The sequence below is a fragment of the Polypterus senegalus genome, chromosome 5, assembly GCF_016835505.1.
Source record: "Polypterus senegalus isolate Bchr_013 chromosome 5, ASM1683550v1, whole genome shotgun sequence".
NCBI lineage: Eukaryota > Metazoa > Chordata > Cladistia > Polypteriformes > Polypteridae > Polypterus > Polypterus senegalus.
The window spans coordinates 148,958,637-148,972,687 of record NC_053158.1 but is presented as its reverse complement, the minus strand read 5'-3'; positions in this window follow the sequence as shown (position 1 = coordinate 148,972,687).

The following is a 14,051-nucleotide window of genomic DNA, read 5'->3' as shown; positions in this document are numbered from 1 at the left end:
AAGAGTAACATATTGTCAAATGAGTGTCTGAATGTAGACAATGTAGAGAGGCCATTAAAAAGAATAATCTAGTGCTGGACTCTTTCTCCAGAAAAATGTAATATAAAAAACAGAGATGATGCTTAAGTTGTAAAACAAACTAATGACCTGAATCAAACTGCTGAAAAAATGTCAATACAAAAAAGGTAATGAAGAAACAGCAAGATCAATCAGGTTACTTTTGACCTCAATTTATACTGAATGCGTGATATGCATTTTTGAATAATACACTTTTCTGTTTCTTGTTTAATGTGATCTGTAATATTCAAGTGCACATTATATTCTTCAGGTAAAGGAAGATGCCAAAATGTATTACTCATTTCTGCTTAAGAGGCTGCATTAATATTTTAGCACTTCTCTTCTGAGCAAAAACTAAAATCAATCTCTTAAGCAATCAAATTAAGTGAAAGATAGTGCCACATCTTCACAGTCCCTAACTGTACTTCCATGAATATAGACATTAATATGATAATGAATGCCTTTGAAAATTGTGACCAGTTTATATGATAATTTTATCTTTTCCACACATATTACTCAATGGCAAATGTCAATTTTACAGTTTAATCAACAGTTTAACACAGTACAGCACCAATACAGATGTATTAAATTTCAGATAATTCAACTTTCAATCCTGCTTCACAGAAAAGAAAACTTAATGAAACAGACACAATGTCATGCAATGTCATGACGTGTGAAAAATGGCCATGCAAAATGCTGAACTGAAAAAAGTGCATGTCAGTACAGAATAGCTATGGTAGCATTAACTAATTTATATAGTGAGGAATGCTGAAGTAAAAATTTACTCCAAAAATATAGTATATGGCCAAAGAAGCATCTATGTTTAAAAAAATGAATAAATTAAATCCATCGATTAAAAAAATCAGGATTGGTCTCCCCTAGACTTTCTCGTATACTCGGGTATGGTGATGGATATCTGAGGAATAAACTGCAAGACAATGATTATATTTTTATATTATGTACATTAAAGAACCACCAACAACAAATCAAATCAAATTAATAATATATTGAACTATTATTACAAAAGTAAAGTTGAATAAATTGGAATCTGCAGTTGCATGAATAAAAAGTCAAGTTCCACTTCCGGTTAATGGAAATAGCCCAAAAGTTGATAGAAATCTATGTTTTGTACCTAATACTTGTATGCAAAATTTGGTTGACCTAAGTGAAAGTGTACTCAAGTTATCGTGTTTACATACACACACACACACACACAGACACACAGACATAATTCCAAAAATGGTATTTTCAGATTCAAGGAGGCCTAAAACATCGAGATTCATCAAAATCTCTAAATTGATTTTTGGGAGGATTCCAATACTTTCCCTATTCTCCTTACACGTGAAAGTCTGGAAGGTCTAAAATGTCGAGATTCATCAAAATCTCAACATTGAATCTTTGGATGATTACAATACTTTCCCTACACTTTGTATGTGAGGAGGTAAAAATAAAGACTGATAAGTACTGTGGTTGATGTTATAACAAACTGTATTATTAAATTTCTTCACCAGATAGATAGATAGATCTTTACTTGTCCTCAGTGGGAAATTTGTCTTTTTACAGAAGCTCTTTAGTACTAGGGTGTTGTACCGTGTTAGCCATTATGAATGTACTGAAAAATCAAGCAAAATGACTTTTATTGGCTAACTAAAAAGATTATAATATGAAAGCTTTCAAGGCAACTCAGGCCCCTTCTTCAGGACAGATGTAATACATAAACTGGAGTTCCCTATGCTTAAATAGACACCAGGGGCCTCATGTATAAACGGTGCGTACGCACAGAAATGTTGCGTAAGAACTTTTCCACGTTCAAATCGCGATGTATAAAACCTACACTTGGCGTAAAGCCATGCACTTTTCCACGGTACCTCATGTCTTGTCGTACGCAAGTTCTCCGCTCGGTTTTGCAGACTGGCGGCACCCAGCGTCAAAGCAGTGCTACTGTTCTTGTGTGATTACTCATTATTTTCATGACGCGGCTTTATAAATACACAGAAACTAACCGCATATTGTTTATTAGTGTAATGCATCTGATTGTAATTAACTTGTAAAAATATAATGGTCCAGGGAACAGCCATAGTATTCCAAATGCCATAACTGCTTTAGCGTTGTTACTCTCACTTCTTCTTCTTCTTCTTCTTCTTTTCAGCTCCTCCCGTTAGGAGTTGCCACAGCGGATCATCTTTTTCCATATTTCTCTCACTGCACCACTCGGAGTATTTATATCACTGTATCTGAGTGTGAATCACAGCAGCAGCTGATCGGAAAGAGAATTATCGGTATACGGCATTAAGGACACGCTGTCAAAACATTTCAAAGCCTTTCCTGTACGGACCTCGCGGTTCAAAACAGTTTAATCCCAAGAACTTTAAATGCAGCCAATCAAGTGCTCCTTGTAGAACTGTTTGTACTTATAAGTACAATCACCCCACTGTAAACTTGCACTATAGTTATAATATCGCACAACCTGAGCCACTTTATAAAGCGCGTATTTACATATGATGACAATATCATTTTAAGGTGAAATGCAGCAAAATATGTTTGTTAAATTATACACATAAAACTTTAACTTCATTTAAATAATCTATATTCTTCACTGGGAGTGTCGTGAAGGATAGAATAATTAAACATGTACTACGAAGATATTTCAATGTTCTTTAAACATTTTGAAGAATCGGCACTAAACTTACAGATGGCTTAACGTCTATTACAGAGCTGATTGTATGGCGATCGGTTACTTGGGGAAAGAAAAGCACTGACTGCAGTGACAGCTACGCCAATATATATTGAATATAAAACAGAAAGATAAAATAACAACACAGCTAAAAACGCAGCGACAAATTTCGGCAAAAGTTAAATGCTTGTGTCATGAGCACGAGGTGGCTAGTGTCTGCAACATACGTGGCCATCCACCGTGCATAAGATACTTTACTGACATTGGCGGGCGAAGGAGCCACCGATTCTTCCTCTGCCCAGTGCCACCACAAGCTTAGAGCCGCCCCTGAGTACTGCTGCAATAAATTATTTCATCGAAGTGAAACCCATGTTTAATAACGTGCTTTAACTCCTATCATCATGAAAATGACATCACGTATACATCTCAGTATTTTAGTTATTCAGAGAGCTGTAATATCACGAATGTAATGGATTCTGTGTCCAGTTGGAGGAAGAGAGCCGGTTTAAGAAACAAGTAGTGATTCACACACATAGAGCACATAGAAAATCAAATACAAAACAAAGCATTTAACGTGCTACTTTAATTACAATGTGATTTTAGAAACTGGTTAATTAAACAATTTTAAGATGAATTTTATGATGTTCTACTTTAATGACAAAATAAACTACGTGATTAAAGTGGAAATGTCGAGATTGAAGTGGACATTTCGTGCTTTTTCCCCACCGTGTGGCTTTTTTCTCTGTACCCTAATAAGCTTTCATATGACACTCAGACAGTGGGCTTACAACTCGGCTTTCCACGATGACTTTGATATGTGACTTCTTTTTATTTCCGCACTGTGCGATTTTGTGGATGTGAGCTTTCATGTTTCTCCAACACGCTATATCACTCGATCAACTTCCTTTTGTTGATTATACCACGGCTTATTTGAACAAATAGTATGTTTTTCCTTTGCCTCCACTTGGTATTCGTTGAAATTCTTATGTTTCCCCCCGTGCTTTTCCCATTGTCTTTTCACAGAAGGCTGCGCTTAAGGGCGATTTATATTGATTTGCATATTCAAATAGGCGTAATTCTGGGAGGATTTGGGCGTTACATAATGCGCGTGCACGAGCGTTAGTTTTCACGCTGATCGGGATTTATGTAGCGGAAGAACGTGGAAGTTGGAGTACGCACAGATTCCTGCATCTGGATTTTTCTGTGCGTAAGCACATTTCGGCTTTTGTGCTTACGCCATGTTATAGTGCGAGTTCTACGCACGGCGTTATACATGAGGCCCCAGGACAGAGACAGCATTGGAAAACCTTTTAACACTGGAATTACCAAAGCTTACGAGAAAACTCGTAAATCCGGCCCACCTTAAATCCACTCGCACGTCTCCATTCAGTGTCTTTTGTCTTGTAAATGTGTTGATAATCCCAAGCAGCAAGTAGCCGGCTATACCATCCCCTCCACCGCCGGAGAAACTGCAAAAACCTCTCCCAAATGAAGCCTTGTTTATCAGTGAATCAGGTACCTAGGCTAAAAAAAATATTATTTTTCAGAACACATGCATTTCACTTGTGTTCTGTGTCCATAAAGATCTGTGTAAGTGTAGGATGACAGAAATGTTGAACACATACCTAAAAGACAAACTTTTTCCATGTTTTAGTACTAACGCCAAAATGTAGACATGAAATGTATAATGTGTGAAGACTGAAGTCCAAATATCAAATAAGCACTTTCACAAAGATACAAGTATAACACAACAAATGCGCTTTTTTTCCAAGACTATAATCGAAGAAAAAAAAATCAGGTTAGTGTTGCTTGTTGTCCTGACTTCTCGGGCAGTATACTGGTTAGAGCTGCTGACTTCAATTCAGAAGGTTCAGGGTTTGAGTCTTAACATCTCCCAAAATAAACGTTTTGAGTAGTGAGCTGTACTTATTGTTACTTTTATATAATACAAGCATACATTTGATTTGAGTCCTGAACAGACGGTGTAAATGTACAGTATGGTACTTGTAAAGGTTAGTGTTTTTTTTTATTCAGTTTTATTCTCTCAGTCGCGTTCACACTCGCCCTGATCTGACAAGGCTGTTTTCAAATAAAGACGCGCTATAACAGAGGTGAACTCAGATCGGAGAAAGAGAACAGAAGTCCTCCCCGCAAGAAATGTCCACTCACATATAAGAACAATGCAGCTGCACCAGGTGTAAAGGCGAAAGATGGCACCGTTTGGATACAGGACAAAGTCTGGCGTCATCCTGCCAATCACCTGTCCTTCAAAGAAACCGCACGGCTTACAGAGCTCGCCAAGGTATCGTGCAAACTCACGTTTGTGATTATGTTTCATGATAGTCTTTACATAAGAAGCATTTATATGTCACTTATATAAAAGCCAGATCGAATGTTACTTATCTTGATTTATTTATGCCATGAAAAATACCTGCTAATACTTTAGTACGCAAGCAATGGAAGGAGAATACATTAGACTTTTTTTGGGCCCATACAGTACATCACACTAGTGTTTAGATCTGGACAGTGTAGCATTGGCGAGCTTCTTTCAGGGACAGGTGATTAGCAGGATGACACCAGACTTCGTGCTGTATCCAAACGGTACCATCTCTCACCTTTACAACTGGTGCAGCTGTGTTGTTCTTATATGTGAGTGGACGTTTCTTGCAAGAGGACTTCTGTTCTCTTTCTCCGATCTGAGTTCACCTCTGTTATAGCATGTTTTTTATTTGAAAACAGCAGTATCAGATCAGGGAGACCATGAATGCGACTGAGAGAATAAAACTGAATAAAAAAACGCTAGTTTTGACAAGACCTATAACTTTACAGCGGCTGTTATAGATACAAATCAAATTTATGTTTTTATTGTATAATATTAACAATAATAGCAGCTCTCTACTCAAAATGGTAAACTTGAGAAGCTGCCAGCATCAAACCCAGAACCTCTTGATTGGGAGTCAGCAGTTCTTAACATTGCAATACGCAAGCTGTCGCATCAACCGCCTACCGTAACCTGCTTTCTTTTTTTTTTTTTGGTTATATTCTTGAATAATAGCGCACTTGTTCTGTTATACTTATACTTTTTGTGAAAGTGTTTATTTGATATTTGGACTTCAGGCTTCACACCTTATACACATGTTGTAAAGACAGTCCTTGGGTGTGTGTGAGAACTGTTAACATTTGAATCTGATGATTGTATATAGCGCGGAACTGACCTCTCTGTACTATGCTGTCCTCTGCATTTCCTGGAGTTCAAAAGAAATACCAACATGCAGCAACAAGATCAGAACAAAAACCCAAATGCGGTCACTAATTACAACTGCATGAAGGTATGCAAATGAATATAATGTTACATTAGTGCAACAACGTTTTCCTAAATGTACAATACAGGTCATAAAATGAATTATTATTATTTTCAGCCAAGCAATACGGTACAAACGTATTTTCTCAGACACTTCTAAAAATTATAAAAGAACTTCAGCCAATGCTAAACAATGACCATACACTGAAAAATGTATTTCCTGAACCTCCCCTCCTGGCATACAGACAACCACCAAACCTTCAGCAGCTAATTGTCCGAAGCTCCCTAAGTAAACCAACAGAAAATGGCACATCTCCCTGCCTACAGAAAAGATGTAAAACATGTGCCCACATTTATAATACCGACCGTATAGTTATACCACACTGCCGACTAGAACATCACATAAAGGGATAATTTTCCTGCAGATCGTCTAATGTGATCTACCTAATTCTGAAGTCCTGATACTGCACTGCCCTACGTGGGAGAAACTGAACAAACTACGCCAGAGAATGAATTTACACAGGTTCCACATTAAATGTGGCAACACAGATGTTCATGTTGTTTGTGTTTCAGGACCAGGCCAATCTATCATTGATGTGTATCCTCCCAAGTACTTGTAGGAGTGGACCACCTGTACATCCATTCCCTGAATACTGACCAAACATGGAGGCTGTTTGGTGCTGCAAAAGTCAATAACCAGTTCTTTGGTTTTCTGAAAGTTAAGGTGCAGACAATTCTCTTTGCACCAAGACACAAACTTCTCCACAGACTCTATAGGCTGTCTCATCTCCTTTATAAACACACCCATACATGCAGAATCACCTGAGAATTTCTGCAAGTGACATGACCTGGTGTTATATTTATAGTCTGAGGTGTAGAGAGTAAAGGGAAAATGAGACAGGACTGTTCCTTGTGATGCTCCAGTGTTGCTCATATCTGTATCAGAAATGCAGTCCTTCAGTCTCACAAACTGCTGTCTGCCTGAGAGATAGTCCATTATCCAGGACAACATAGGGTCAAACCTGCAGATCTCAGAGCTTACCACTTAACAGTGATGACTGGATGGTATTGAAGGCAATGGAGAAATTAAAAAACATAATCCACACAATGCTGACAGCTTTGTCTAGAAGAGAATAAGTCTTGTGAGCAGACAAATAATTGCATCCTTCACTCCAATCTTTGTCTGATAGATAAACTGCAGTGGGTCCAGGTGGTGTACCACTAGATGACTCATACAGTCCAGGACCAGTCTCTCAAAGGTCTTCATCATGTGAGATGTTAAATGCCACTGGACTGTAGTCATCAGGTGATGAACCACCTGCATTCTTTGGAACAAGAACAAAGAAGGATATTTTCCATAGCAGTGGCACTTTCTTGGAAACAGATTGAACAGGTGACAGAGGACACAGCAAAGTTGGTCAACACAGGCTTTAAGAACTAGCCTTAAGAAGAATTAACTCCATCTTGTCTCATATCTTTTTCTGTGTGTAGTTTCCTCAGTTGTTTCCTTACTTGGTCTTTAGTTATGGACATCCAATACTGATGGTCAGAGAGCAGGCAGTGTGGTTTAACAGATATTGTGCTAGTCTTTAATTTGAAAAACAAAAACAAAAACTGAGGCTTACATTTCTTCTGTATCACCTGAGTTCACTCAATTAGTCATTAATCCTGCCAATAAGCCTGTGACAATAATACAATATGTACTAAGTATACCACTCACATAATCTAGTTTCAAAATAATAAACTAAAAAATCTATTAAGGCCAACACATTACTTTCTCCATATTTATAACATGCGTAAATGTATACTCAAATTATATTCAGTGAATTTAACAAAATATATTAATCACAGATGTAGTTTCTACTTTAGAGGCAAATTTATTTAGAAAGTTACCTACTTCAGAATTTTATGTACCAAAAATATGAACTAAAATATTTTTCGGCATGTATTTGAAAAAACAAGTAATGAATGCATTATGCTGTAACTGTACATATATTGTGTTTAATTATTTTACCTATGGTTTGTTTCAGTTAAGATGTTAAAAACTGGAAAAGAAAGAGCAGAAAACCAAACCTTCTGTTATGCAACTGAGGTGGTCTTGGGGTTAACAACTCTAGCTCCTACTGCAAAAACAGTATGTACTGGCCACAAATACAAGTCAGTCAAATTGGGGAGCATGCACTGGTACAGTGCATTGCCGCACCGACTACACAATGAAACAACTTGGGATCCTGGTTTGCAACCCCCCAGGCAGACACGCGGTCCAGTCCCATTCTCTGGAAATGACCTTCTATCTGACACAGCCAGGTGTTACGTGGGCGACCCCTTGGCCTGGTCCAGCCACTCAGGTCCCCAACAATGAGGATCTTACAAGCCAGATCACCGTACACATGGCCGTAGTGCTGTAACTGACGCTCCTTCACAATGCAGGTAATGTGCCTCATTCGGTACTCCATGAGTAACCGCTCATTCGACACAAAGTCAAAGCAACGGTACCCAAGGATTTTCCGGAGAGACACAGTACCAAAGGAGTCCAGTCTTCATCTCAGATTACTGGATAGTGTCCTTGTCTTGCAACCTTATAGGAAGACGGGAAGCACAGGACTCTAAAGACTTGGATCTTCATACTTTTGCATAGATATCAAGAGTGCCACACACCCCTTTCCAGAGACCTCATGACCCCCATGCCCTCCCGATCCATCTACTGACTTCATAGGAAGAGTGACCAGAGGCATGAATGTCGCAGCCAAGGTAAGTAAACCTCTCAACAAGGTCAGCACTCTCTCTGCAAACAGGCACACTGCTGATGGCTTTGCCCAAGAGGTCATTAAAGGCCTGGATCTTGGTTTTTATCCAGGACACTCGCAAGTCCAGACACTCAGACTCCTTGCTCAGTCTCTCAAGCACCCTGATCAGAGCCCCCATTGACTCTGCAAAGATCACAGCATCGTCAGCAAAGTCAAGATCTGTGAACCTTTCTTCACCAACAGATGCCCCACAGCCGCTGGACCCCACGACCTTGGCTAACACCCAGTCCATACAAGCATTGAACATAGTAGGAGCCAGAACACACCCCTGACAAACCACAGAATCAACTGGGAAAAACGTAGAGGTCCTGTTTCCACTCTGCACAGCACTCACAGTACCAGTGTACAGGCTGGCCATGATATCCAGCAAACTTGAGGGGATCCTGCTAATCCTCAGGATGTCTGACAGGGCAGCTCGATCAACTGAGTCGAACGTTTTGCAAAAATCGACAAAGGCTGCAAAGAAACTCTGCCAATATTCGCGTTTGCGCTCCATGAGAACCCTCAGTGCCAGGATGCAAATATACATCACAGTAATCTAGCAAAAAGTAAAACGAGTAATCAGTTACAATCTTTGTAATTAGAGTTTAGCAGAAGTGGCTTCTGTGTTTGAAAATTTTGAACTTCAAAAGTTCAATCTTGAGATGGATATAACTCAAAATTGACAAAAGTCCTTCTTTAAAGGCATAAATAAGTATACTTTTTTAAGAGCTTGAAGCTGAATAAATGAAATTCAACCAAAACTTAGTCTTAAGACACACAAAGATGTCTTCAGAATTTAGTCACAATGACAACATTTTTACTACAGACTTACAAACACGTACACATGGACATACATCATTTCAAAAATGTACAAAACATGTTCTAGAGATTTTAAAATATGTTTTTCTTTTGAAAACCTGAAGTTAATTATTTTCAAGAAAACACTTCTGTCTACATAAATGAAAAGGCAGGTCTGTGACTTGCAGCTAATGACTACTAATTGTTACAGCATAAACATTTCATGAAAATTAATAAGTGCTCTCAAAAGCAGTAATTCAATTTGCTTAGATGTTAATCATTTTAGTTTTTTTTAACTCAGGACAGGGCTTTTGACCAATAAGTACTTGACCAATAAGTACCAAGGAAGTGCTTATTTAACAATACTTTAGCAAAATATTACATGTGTTTTGGATGTTCTGAGCAAGCAGCTGGATAACTGAGATTTGGATTACAAAATACAAGTAACATGGATGTTTTAATATTGTTTGCTGTTCTTAGCAATTGCCTCTCAATGGTCACCATTACATCTCATTTAAGGCGGAAATTTGTTATTTCCATTTTCCATGAAAACATGAGAGTAAAGTTTTTTTCTGTCATCACTACAAACAACACATGTTAAATAAGAAATTAAAAATTATTGTTTTTGGGTGGGTGCAGATCAGCACCTTCGTTTAAAATATAATACAAGTACAGGCAATTTTAAAGAATAAATATATAGTTACTGTAACTATACATGCATTACCATCCAGAGGATCTGCATTTCTCTCTGCATTTTTAACACAGAAAAAATAAATAAGAATCATGTTACTTCAACAACCACCAATGTGCAGCATCCACCTGGATGATGTGACAGCAGCCGCTTTGAGCCAATATGCTAACCACGCATTAAGTGGTGAAAGACAGATAGCTAATTAGAGACAGGGGATGATTAGTGGGACAGCATGACTAGGCAATGGTGGGCAATTTACATAGGACTTTGGGAGACACCCTGCTCTTTACAAAGAATGCCCAGGGAACTTTAATGACCACGAGTTAGCACCTTGTTTTTTTGTCTCATCTGAAGGATGGCGTCATTTTTACAGCACAGTCTCCCCATCACTGGACTGGGGAATTGGGATGCACACACAGACCACAGGGTAAGCAGGGTTTGATCCTTGGCTCTGCCCTCACTCTCTTCCTCTTCTTGATCTCCAACGGCATCCTACAGACCACCATTATGTGCTGCTTAACTACACTTTCCCCTGCCACCACTTTGCAGTCATCAATCTCTTGAAGATTGACTCTTCTGCAGAAGATGTAATCTACCTGTGTGCATTTTCCTCCACTCTTGTATGTAACCCTATGTTCCTCCCTCTTCTTAAAATAAGTATTCACCACAGCCATGTCCATCCTTTTGGCAAAATCCACTATCATCTGACCTTCTTCATTCCTCTCCTTGACACCATACCTACCCATCACCTCCTTGTCTCCTCTGTTCCCTTCACCAACATGTCCATTGAAATCCACTCCAATCACCACTTTCTGTTCCTTGGGTACACTGTTCGTCACTTCGTCCAACTCACTCCAAAAATATTCTTTCTCATCCATTGCACACCCAACTTGTGGGGCATATGCACTAACAACATTCATCATCACACCTCCAATTTCCAGCTTCATAATCATTACTCTGTCTGACATTCTTTTCACCTCCAAAACACTCTTGACATACTTTTCCTTCAGAATAACCCCTACCCCATTTCTCCTCCTATCCACACCATGATAGAACAATTTGAATCCACCTCTGATGCACCTGCCCTTACTCCCCTTCCATTTAGTCTGTTGCATGCACAATATCTCAACCTTCCTTCTCTCCATCATATCTGCTAACTCTCTCCCCTTCCCAGTCATACTGCCAACATTCAAAGTTCCTACCTTCAGTTCCACTCTCTTTACCTTCCTCCCTCCTCCTGCCTCCGGACACATCTCCCCCCTCTTCTTCTCCTTCATCTGCCAACAGTAGCCCAATTTCCGCCAGCACCCTGTTGACTAAGAGTACTGGTGGCAGTCGCTGTTAACCCTGGGCTTGACTGATCCGGTATGGAAATTTGTATTGTTGTCCACAGATTGATTTGGCAAAATTTTACACTGTATGCCCTTCCTGACGTAACCCTCCCCATTTATCCGGGCTTGGGATCGGCATGAAGGAACACACCGGTTTGTGCATCCCCTGTGGCTGGGTTAAATCTAATTGGGTTTAATCTATTTGACCAAAAACAAAAGTGTGAATTAATTTTTCAGTGTCTTGCAGTGCTATAAGAGATCTAACTTTTGCAATATTTCTTAAGTAAAAAAATGAAGTCCTAGCAATATCGTTAAAGTGTGATTTAAAGTTTAGATCAGAGTCCCTGATCACACCTAAATTCTTAACTTCCATCTTGACATTGAGTACCAAGGGGTCCATTTTATTTCTACAATCTTCACTATTTACATTTTTTCCCAACAAGTAAAAATTTCTGTTTTTTCCTTATTTGGCTTGAAAATTACTATTCATTCATTCAGTAATACAATACAGACATTGGATCATAACAAGACAGAAAAGTACCATATAAGCAGTATTTTAAGTAACAGCTGAGATCATCCTTGTAATTGTTCCTATGGAAATCCTATATTAAAAAGACCTGAGAAAGCACTGTCATTGAATATCCTGAGTTCACTCTGACAAATGCTAAACAAATATGGAAGAGCTGAGTTTATAGAATATTTACATACTACAGTGGTAAAACTAAAATTGTATTACTTTACACCCATCAAGATAAACAGAACAGAATAACATTTATTTATATACCACATTTTTATGTATGACAGTACAGCAGCTCAAACTGTTTTACAATAAGAATGGCTAAATAGAGTTACAAAAGAAAGTAAAAGCTAAATAAAGGTATTTATAACAGTAGAAAACCATAACATCCAGCTTAGTAACAAAAATCATGGTTAAATGGACGGGGAGAACAGAAAAATAAAAACCTCCGTTGGCAGGAGGTTGAACAAAATAAACCTGTGTGGTTTTAACACCAAAAGACCATGGACATTCTACTGTCCATGGATGTGCCAATCTTAACAATATACCCTTGTGGAGCACCTTTCATCTTCCCAACATCTTGGTTGGATGCAGCATGCATAATACTCTCACACTATATGCCTTGTTTGACTTGCAGTACCGTATATACTTGTGTTTAAGTTCTCCCACGGATAAGTTGGGGCTTGATTTTACCGTATAATTTCTGGTATTTTATAATGTCAGTCGTATAAGTCGAATGCGGAAAACTAATGCTATTGATCCAAGAGATTAATATGCTAACGCCCACCTGAGAGAGTAACCATGGAGTACACTGCCTTTTTTTATGTTTTGTGCCAAGATGACCACGTGGTAATACCTGAACTATTCCGAAATGATGATTGCACTGTTGTGTATTTTTTGTATTTCACACCCTCATACACCTTTATTGTAAGAGCATCCCTTATCTACGATGGAGTGTTTGATTACAAGAAAACATGAAGCTGGTTTTAAATTAAAAGTCGTTGAAGTGGTGAAAGAAACTGGTAACTGTGCTGCTGCAACAAAATTTGACGTGTCTAAGAAAGTGGTGCGAGCCTGGAGGAAGCAAGAAGATGTTAAAAAAAAAATGTAAGTGTCGCATTTTTGAATGGGCATATAAGTCGGGGTCTGATTTTATGATTGATTTTTCAGGTTTCAAGACCCGACTTATACGTGAGTATATATGGTATATTGATAATACGGTAAATGAAAGTGTTAAATGATCATATGATCTCATAGTTGTCAACTTGGAAAGCATTTGTTACACAAAAAAGATAAAAGTGTAGAAAAGTTCCCTTACCATGAGAGCATGGAAGTACATGATAAATCACAATGGCTTAAACACACAAATGTGAGCTTATAAGGTAAAAAGAAATCAACTGATAATAAGTGCATATATGGAATTTAACTGAAATATACTGTATTGTTTTGTTAATTACCATTGTACAAGGTTCTATAGCTCATATTTCAAAAAGTATACACTGTTTTACTGTTACATAGAACTGCCTTTTAAAGGGTTCTTTTGGAAGACTGAGCATTGTTTTTGCCATCTTGCAATATGCAAAATTATAAAAGCAAAATAAACACAATAAAAAACATACAGAGCTTAGTTTTAAAACATATAACATAAAATAATGCTTAATTAGGAACATTTACTGAAATAGGTAAAAAAAATTACTGAGCTTAAAATTTACAAAGGAAAATAGCTTGTTTACAGCTGCAGACATCACAGTAATTGTAGAAGAGCACACAGATAGGGTGGATTCCCAGCTGAATTTGTTCAGTGATTTGTAGACATGCTAAGCTACAAAAATAATGCTTCACTGAGCAACAGCTTTCTTTATGTTTATGTGTCTTCCACTTCACTCCCAAATA